Raw genomic sequence first — 10106 nt, 5'->3', positions numbered from 1 at the left:
AAATAAACAGATAATCATAGCCTATGATTCATCCGAGCACGGCCATGCATTTCACAGTTTCTAGCTCTCCGAGTGGCCTTGTACAACTTTTAAGCATCTCATCCCGATTTATGGGAGGACAATCCCAATCTTGCGATCTTGAGATTAGACTTCGTTTGATAGGTGATTACCTGAGCGTTGCCTTTATAGCCTCCTTTTACGGTGCGAAGGTTGGTCAACGTCAAAGCAACCAGTTCTCAAACAAGTAATCTCAAATCACTCAGGTATTGAAGATTTAGTGTCTAATAATTTTAATGAAATTTACTTATGACAGATTTTCATCTCTTACAGTAAAGTTTCATAGGTCTTGTCCGATACTAGTCTTCCCAAAGTAAGTATCTATGCAAATGATTATGACATTGCCATGTCCACATAGTTCAAGAAACAGAACTACTAGTCATCTTGCATTCTAGTCGTCTAATGTTTTCTATGCGTCCAATTTTATAGAAAACTCCGACCAGGGATCATTCTCAACCTTTGACATTCAAGTTCACTTGATAGACATTTCTTAGTCACAGGACTGGTCCTGGCAGTCTATCTTGAATATTTCGTCAAATTGAAGGGACTCATCATTTAATACTAAACCAAGATTAAATGGAATATGAAAATACATTTCATATATGATAAATGTTCAACCCCAATGTTTTACAACCATGGGCCTCAAACCCATCTTCTAAAACAGTTCATGGAATTCAAAGCTATGCTTGATTTCCAGTGCTACAATGTGAGTGTTGCTTCTCACTTGTTGCATAGGTTTAGTTATCATGCTTTGCCAATCTTAATATCCTTTTCATCGAATGTCTCTTCGAGATAGGATGATAAGATCTTTTGAGTGTGTTTAGTTTGTGATCTATTCTTTCTAGCTACAAGAGTGGTTCTACGCATTTTGCAATGAAGAACCATCAAGTCAGCAGACATGTGATCCACCCAAGTTCAATGAAGAACTCATTAATATAAACAACTCTGTTTTATTGCTTCTTAGGCAATAAGTACTTTTACTTCAACTTTATAGGTTGCTAGTGATGCTTTGTTTGGAATTACTTATCCAAGCAGTTCACATATATGTGGAATACTTTCCAACTGCATCTTAGAACATAGAAATTAATATTTTAATATCCCACGCAACAACTCATGGTCTCCAATCCATGTTGCCATTTCAAAACACGATGCTCTATAGCTTGTCCTTATCAATGGTTAACTCCAAAGGGTCTTGCTTGATCCTTTGCCAGTGTTTATGCGTGTAGCATCAATATTTAGCATATCTTTATTTCCTTGAATCAAGAACTATTCCTATGTACCTTTTCAAGTACCATAAGTATTCTTGATCTCAATCTAGTTGATCTTCACTTAGATCAATAGAGATTGGTATATGTTCGTCATGCCTAAAGTCATACGATACGTTATTGGCGATCCTCATATTATATCATACATGATAAATTCTTTTGCAGAATAATTCCCAATTGAATTCTATTCATGTAAGTTTAGCTCATCTAGTTTCAGTAGATACTAAATCCAGCTAAATTCTTTGACATATAATATAGGTTAAGAATCTTACTTAGATCCTTTGATGTTTAACTTAGTAAATGCTTATACATAGTTCAAACATTCTTTACTTAGATTTATTCACATGGGTCGAATATCTCCAATGGAGTATTTCGTGTTTGATTTAGTAAATGCCATTACTTAATCCAAAACAATATTATAAGATCTTTGTAAATAGATCTTAGTACCTAGTATGTACTAAGTTTTGCCTTGGTTCATCATTGATGAATAATCTCAAATCTAAGTATTTAGCATTTGAATGTTATTTCACAATAGAGAGATATGTGTGTGATACACATAGGACCAAATAAGTTTTTATGTACTCCCACTAAACTTCTTATACATCTATAAGAATCATGTATATTTTATGAAACTAAAATACTTATTAGCTTCACTAAAATACATTTCTAATTCCCAATTGCTTGCTTAAATCTGTACTTAGATTTTATAAACTAGCTTTTCTTTTCAAGCATTTATTTGGATCCACAAATCCTATGACATACCATGTACATAGTTTCTTCCAACATTTGACTGAGGAAGATGTTTTGTCATCCAATTGCCATATGTACCAATATGCAATTATTGCTTGAATTATAGACTTAAGCATTACGATTTTGCATGAGGTTTCAACACAATCCACATCGTGCATTTGCTTGTAACCTTTAGCAACTAATCTAGCTTTGTGTGTGAACACAATTTCATGTTTGATGGTTTTTATCCTTAAAACAAACTTTGCAACCAATAGGTGTGAAACTATTCTTGCAAATCAACAAAATTTCAATTTTGTCATCAAAACATTGAGTATGTTTTATGGCCTCTAACCATTTAAAACATTTGAGTCTATATATGGCCTCTAACCATTTTAGGGAATCTGGGTTTCGTCATAGCTTTCTTACAGGTCACGAACTCATTAATCTACATGATAATAGTTTGACTGCAAGTTGTAGGTTTCTTCACTATCTAATAGAAGAATCTCATAGTTTCATTGACCAGAACTCTATGTTTCTTTACTATCTAATAGAAGAATCTCATAGTTCCAGTGACTTGAACTCTATGCCTACTTGGGTATAGAACATCAAACAATAGAATATCAACAGGCACTTTGAGAGTCCTTTGAATATTCTATTCCCCTTGAAGCACTTGTAAAGTCTTCTAAGAGATGTCTATTCTTTAAAAGCCACTTTTAAGGTCCTTAAAGAATAAGTTCGGATTTTCTGAAGCACTTCGAAAAGCCTCCGGAATGTCCGTTTATGTTTGTTGTTCGCCTCGAAGACTTTCGAGGTCTATTTTCTCCCACTTGTCATTTTGGAAACGAATCTCCAAAAGGACATTATTTCGAGCAAACAAACATTATGTTCTCAAAAATTCGTGGTAGAAACAATACCCTTGTGTCTCATTTGAATAAATCACAATGAAACATATATCTAGATTTGGGCCTTAGTTTGTTGAATAACAAATACTAAGCTCCCACTGAGTTTAGGAACTCTTTAGATATATTATGAAAAGATATTCTGAAATTACTTTTCAATAGCTTTGACGAATTTGGTTTAGTTTGGTGGTATTTGAGCATTTTGTTTTAGAAATTATAGGAAAAGTCTTTATGATTCATCATTAATTGAATCAAGTACTAATTGGCTTCGATTATTCCAACTAAGATATGCCATATCTTATGGACCTAGATTGTGAAATTACAACACACAATCATTGATGATCATATTTGGTCTCAAGTAATCATCAACATGATCTAACCTAGATCTTTATGATTTCTTGCCAAGTGGATTTTATACTTCTGAATCTTTGAACTAGTCAAACAGATTCAAACTTATATCACTTTGAGTAAATAAACCTATATTCACTCAAATCCATGTGAAATAATAAAGTCATAAAACCTTTCTTTAGCTTTGAACTCTATCGTCTAGGCGTTCTAACAATAGTTCATATTCTTTGTTACTTTCAACAAGTAAGACTAGCTTGTCTTAAGTTGATCTAGAAATCAACCAACTTTGAAAAGTCCATTAAAATAGAGCTTGTGAATGTTAACTTGTTGACATGGTCTAAGCAACAATGCCAAAAGTGGAACTCAAATCAAGGTTTTGATTTGAACCTAGTAAAGTTTTTATTGTTAAAGAGTTGTTTGTTTTAATCAAGCATATTGACTCAACCCGTAATTGACCATTTCACTCAAATAAACAAACAAACATTGTTTTTGTTTTTCTTGAATGTGAGTCTTTCTGTGTTTGAAAAACAGAAATTTAGGTATGCTGATTATGGAACAAAATAGCCATTAAGTTCCAACCTTTAAAAGGACTTTAAAACAAACTAGATGACCCTACAACTAATGTAGCATTGCCATGCTTCATTTCTTACTTGTAGGCCATTAGTGTACACTAGATTCCATTTTTTGAGTTATTACGGAAGTAAGAACCTCAAGCGGTATATGATACCAAGGAAGTTTGATTTCTAGGTCACTGCTCTTTAAACACTAACTTTTAGGTAGAAACGGAATTGTAAATTCCTTTCATTTATTCCTTTGTTTTCTTATTTCTTGTACCCTTTCTTATAGTCTTAAGAATTGAATTCTTTAGTGTTGACTTTTATACTTTGTTAGACATGTCCTATGTCATCAACAAGGTTCTTTACCATTTTAATTTATGTTGAATATTTTGTTTCAACTAGATGATCTTACCAGAAGCTTCTAAAGTTCTCTAAGTATCGATCTATTCGAATGTCTAGGGACTACTCATTCGAGAATTAAATGGAAAAAAGATTTTAGGTTGTTAACCATTGGTAAAGCTGAGCGTTTAAACTCAATGCTTTATGATCTCAAAACTACATTGTATTTTGAATTCACAAGCACCAATCGGTTCGCCATTCGACTTTGATACTCGAAAACAACCATAAAAGTCGCTAAAAGAAACGTACATTTTAAATTGCTCATTTTCTCTCATTTCCGTGAATCGTTCTTGGATGCACTACCAATCGAGGAAATTTACTGTTACCTTTCTAAAAGGATTTATTGCAGTGCAAGATATTTAATTATAAACAATAATTAAAACATTCATTGAAGCATGCAAAGTCTAAACATTTATCATGAATAATAACTTGAAAATGAAAGCAATCATGCAATTTAAACAAGTCATTAGCATTTTATTCGAATTATGTGTTCCGGCAGGTGTGAATAAAATGATTCCAAGACCCTAAAACCATTGAAGAATTAAGCACAGTTTGTCGACTCAATTCTAAAACATATTAGGTAAGCAAAAGCCTTTTGCTAATACTCTAGAAACTACTCTTGGTTGATAGGTACGTCTAAGAACTTATTAGGTAAACCTATCGATTTTGCCAAGACATAAAAGGACTCCTTACTTATATCGTTGAGTTTCACCAAAACTAACATGTACTCACAATTATTTGTGTACCTTGCCCCTTTAGGACCAATAAGTAACACCTCGCTGAGCAAAAACTATTACTAGATTGATGTAAAGGATATCCAAGCAATGTATATTTTGGCATGGCACCTTTTAACTCAATTTTTAAGTTTGGAACTTAAGGCTCTTACTATGTTGGTTAGATTTTAAGTGAACTAAAATCCTTAATCATGCAACATAATCAAGCTTTGATCTCATGCATTTTAAGACATATTTAAAAGCAATAAATAACTTAAAACATGCATAAGATAAATGTGATCTAGTATGGCCCGACTTCATCTTGAAGCTTTAACTTCAAAGTCCGTCTTGAAAATCTCCGTGGGAGGCACCATTTTCTTCAAATAGGATAAGCTATAACTAATTACAACTATTTGATGGTACGCAGACCATATTTGAATTGAAAAATAACTTTGGTACTATAGACCAATTACATTCAAATTAATGGTACGCAGACCATATTTTCTATCCTATTTGGGCCATACTAGTCACTTCATAACCTGCAAAACAGTACATATACAATATATACCATTCACCCATTCATTATCATAGCTGGTTAGTAAAACACATTATGCATCACATAAACATTTGCATCAATTAATCAAGGGCACCAATAATCTACCAATTATTCAGTCCTTATTAATTCTAATCAAGTTGTTTTAACCTTAAGGATTTGTAGACTTAATCAAGAGTTTATGACTAAAAGGGCTCCCACTTAAACCAATAAATTCATATGCTTTACTAATTTTAAACATAAAAATGTATTTCTAGTCTAACCGGAAACATACAAATTTAATTAAAATTTAAAGCTCATATAAATTTATAATTGAATCCAAAAAGTTTAATTTAATTTCGGTCGTATTTAAATTAATTCATGATTTTAATTTTAGTAAAATAATTAGAATAAATAAAATTTATTATAATTACAATATTCAAAATTAAAATCCAAGAAAATAATATAAATTATTTATTTTAAAATTAATTAAAATTACGTAAACTGGAAATTTCAAATTAAAATTTCAAAACGATCTAATCGCAACGCAACAATCCCACGCAACGCACGCCCATGGGCCACACGCACACAGCCATCGCTGGCCATGTGCGCGCAGCCCATGTGCTGTGTCGCATCGCTGCTGCTCACCATCGCAAGGCATCACGCGAGCTGGTACTCGATGCCCGTGAGCCAGCACTCGATGCACGTGAGCCATCGCTTTATGCGGGCCATTGCTCGCTGCGCGCGCTTGCCAGCGCTCGATCCTGCGAGCCATCGCTCGCTGCGCGAGGCATCGACACTGGGCGTAGCACTCGTGGCACGCTAGCTTGCGCTGGCTGCGCGCGAGGCAGTGCGCGCTGTGGCACAGCTCGCTTGCTGCCCACACGCGACTGCTGTGCCTTGCTTTCGCACTTGCCCATTCGTCCATTGCACACAGCCCACGACACAAGGCAGGGCTGCTGCCTTGTGCTCGTGCACCATGGCCTTCCTCATTGCATTCGTGCCGCATGGGCGACGAGCTCCCTTGCTCGTCGTCACACGCCCGCACTATACAACACCCCTTAAGGGTAACACGTAGCGTCCATAGCTTTGTGCGTGCAAGTTATATGAGCGAATCGCATAAAATTTAAAAATTTATATTTAAAATTAATGACAAATTAATAAATAATATTAATTTCATAATTTTAGGGCGAAAAATCGAAAATTTATTATTCAATTGATTTCCGATTAACATGGATTCAAGTCTAGGTCATAAAAATTTAAAATTTAACATAAATTTACAATTTTTATGGTGGTTTTTAATCATAGGTATCTAATTAAATTATAACTAATTATGAAAATCAAATTAATTCTAAATTATTCCAATTTTCAACAAATTAATCATAATTACAAATTAGATTGTATAATTAACAAGGCTAGGCATTCAAACTTGTTAAACATATACAGTAGGTCAATAAAAAATTCAAGATTTATCAACAAGAATCGCAAATATTTAATTTAACATCTTAAATTTACGAAATTTTGCATTTGAAAAACTAAAACCTTCGAAAAGTCATAGTTAGGCTTCGAATTTGAGAATTCTGGGTTCGGCCTTCGTAAACTACTTTTACATGCGGAATTGACACAAAAATCACTCGATTTGGATGAGTAACGAAGCAACTGCCGAAAAACTGCGTACGTATAATTAAATAAACGCAATTTGCAATTAATTAACAATTACGAAAATTAATCACCCCTTTTAATTCTTGCAAATTTGTAATATTTAACCATGTTCATGCAATTTTAGATTATGAAAATAATAAGAGGCTCGTGATACCACTGTTAGGTTATGATACATATGACAATTCATAAATCATGCGGAAAAACCATAAAGCCAGGAAAACATATTATTTACACATAATCATTTAGCATAGTTTAGATGCATACTCTTTGTTGCGTGCCTTCCCTAGCTGCGCCCGAACCAAACAAGAACAAGTCTTTAGGACTCCAAGTGTCGTCCCTCCGTAGATAGTCCACAGCACGTCCGGATCCGTCTTAAGATTGACCAACTAGAATCGCCCTTAAGGTACTTAGAATTTTCGGCACTTTATAGGCAATTGTATGACTGAATTTTGCTCTCAAAAACTCACTTTGAATACTTGAATGCTCGATGTAAATATGTGACCCTAGGCACCTATTTATAGAGTTATGGAAAAGGATTTGGAATCCTATTAGGATACTAATTTATTTAATTATAATCCTACTAGGACTCTAATTAAATAAACTAAATCTTTTAGGATTAGATTTAATCATATGACAGATCCCGGTAGCTTTAGGATTCGAGTAACACACAAATACACAAGCACGCACAGCAGCCCACGAGGGCGCCATGCGCGCGCGCGCAGCCCGCGAGCTCGCAGCCCACTGCCGCAAGCCCACACGCTGCCGTAGCCTTGGCGCGCGCTGGGCCTGCCTTGCGGTGGGCCTGGCGCAGCCTTGGCTGGTGCGTTTGTGGCGCGCTGGATTGCTGGGCGATGGCCCGGCTTCGTGCTGGGCCTTCGTCTGGCAGGCCTCGTCCGATTCTAATTCGTACGATACGCTTCCGATTAATTTCCTGATTCTGGAATTCATTTCCGATACGAACCATATTTAATATTTCCGATTCCGGAATTAATTTCCGTTTCGAACAAATATTTAATATTTCCGTTTCCGAAATTATTTTCCGATTCCGATAATATTTCCGATTCTGACAATATTTCCGTTTCCGGCAATATTTCCGATTCCGGCAATATTTCCATTTCCGATAATATTTTCCGATACGTACCATGTTTCCGTTTCCGGCAACATCAACGACTTGGATAATATTTATATTTCCGATACGATCTATATTTCCGTTTCCGGCAATATCATCGTTTCCGGCGCATTCATTTCTTGCCTGTGACGATCTCAGCTCCCACTGAAACCAAGATCCGTCGATTCCGAATATCCATAGATAATGGAGTATTTAATGCTATTAAAAACTTGATCCGCTTACGTACTATTTGTGTGACCCTACGGGTTCAGTCAAGAGTAAGTTGTGGATTAATATCATTAATTACACTTGAACTGAAGCGGCCTCTAGCTAGGCATTCAGCTCACTTGATCTCACTGAATTATTAACTTGTTAATTAATACTGAACCGCACTTATTAGACTTAACGTAGAATGCATACTTGGACCAAGGGCATTATTTCCTTCAGGGACGACATTTGGAGTCCTAAAGACTTGTTCTTGTTCGGTTCGGGTGCAGCTAGGGAGGGCACGCTACAAAGTGTATGCTCCTAAATTATGCTAAACGATTATGTGTAAATAATATGCTTTCCTGGCTTGATGGTTTTTCCGCATGTATTGTCATATGTATCATAACCTAACAGTGGTATCACAAGCCTCTTATTATTTTTATAATCTAAATTGCATAAACATGGTTAAATATTACAAATTTGCAAGAATTAGAAGGGGTGATTAATTTTCGTAATTGTTAATTAATTGCAAATTGAGTTTATTTAATTATATGTACGCAGTTTTTCGGCAGTTTCTTCGTTACTCATCCAAATCGAGTGATTTTTGTGTCAATTCCACATGTAAAAGGCATTCTAAAATTTTGACAAAAACAATATTTTTCGGCCGAACCCAGAATTCTCAAATTCGAAGCCTGACTATGACTTTTCGGAGGTTTTAGTTTTTCGAACGCAAAATTTTGTAAATTTAAGATGTTAAATTAAATATTTGCGATTCTTGTTGATAAATCTTGAATTTTGATTGACCTACTGTATATGTTTAACAAGTTTGAATGCCTAGCCTTGTTAATTATGCAATCTAATTTGTAATTATGATTAATTTGTTGAAAATTGGAATAATTAAGAATTAATTTGATTTTCATAATTAGTTAATAATTTAATTAGATACCTATGATTCAAAACCACCATAAAAATTGTAAATTTGTGTTAAATTTTAAATTTTTATGACCTAGACTTGAATCCATGTCAATCGAAAATCAATTAATTAATAAATTTTCGATTTTTCGCCCTAAAATTATGAAATTAATATGATTTGTTAATTTGTCATTAATTTTGAAAATAAAATTTTAATTTTTATGCGATTCGCTCATATAACTTGCACGCACAAAGCAATGGACGCTACATGTTACCCTTAAGGGGTGTTGTATAGTACGGGCATGCGACGACGAGCAAGGGAGCTCGTCGCCCATGCGGTACGAATGCAATGAGCAAGGCTATGGTGCACAAGCCCAAGGCAGCAGCCCTGCCTTGTGTCGTGTGCTGTGAGCGATGGGTGAGTGGGAAAGGGCGAGAGCAAGGCAGCGAGAAGTCGCGTGCAACGCGCACTGCCTCGCACAAGCGAGCGATGCCTCGCGCGCAGCGAGCGCTGGCTCCCGTGCGACGAGCGCTATGCCCAGCGTCGAAAGACAGCGCGCAGCGAGCGATGGCTCGCATGCATCGAGCGCTGGCGCGCGTAGCGAGCGGTTGCCTCTTGTGCTTCGATGGTACCTTGCGATGGTGTGCAGCGACGAATGCGACGCAGCACATAGGTTGCGGGCACATGGCCAGCGATGGCTGCGTGCGTGTGGCCTAT

This window comes from Spinacia oleracea, chromosome 6 (assembly GCF_020520425.1).
Source record: "Spinacia oleracea cultivar Varoflay chromosome 6, BTI_SOV_V1, whole genome shotgun sequence".
Classification (NCBI taxonomy): Eukaryota; Viridiplantae; Streptophyta; class Magnoliopsida; order Caryophyllales; family Amaranthaceae; genus Spinacia; species Spinacia oleracea.
Note: the sequence above shows the minus strand (reverse complement) of the source record.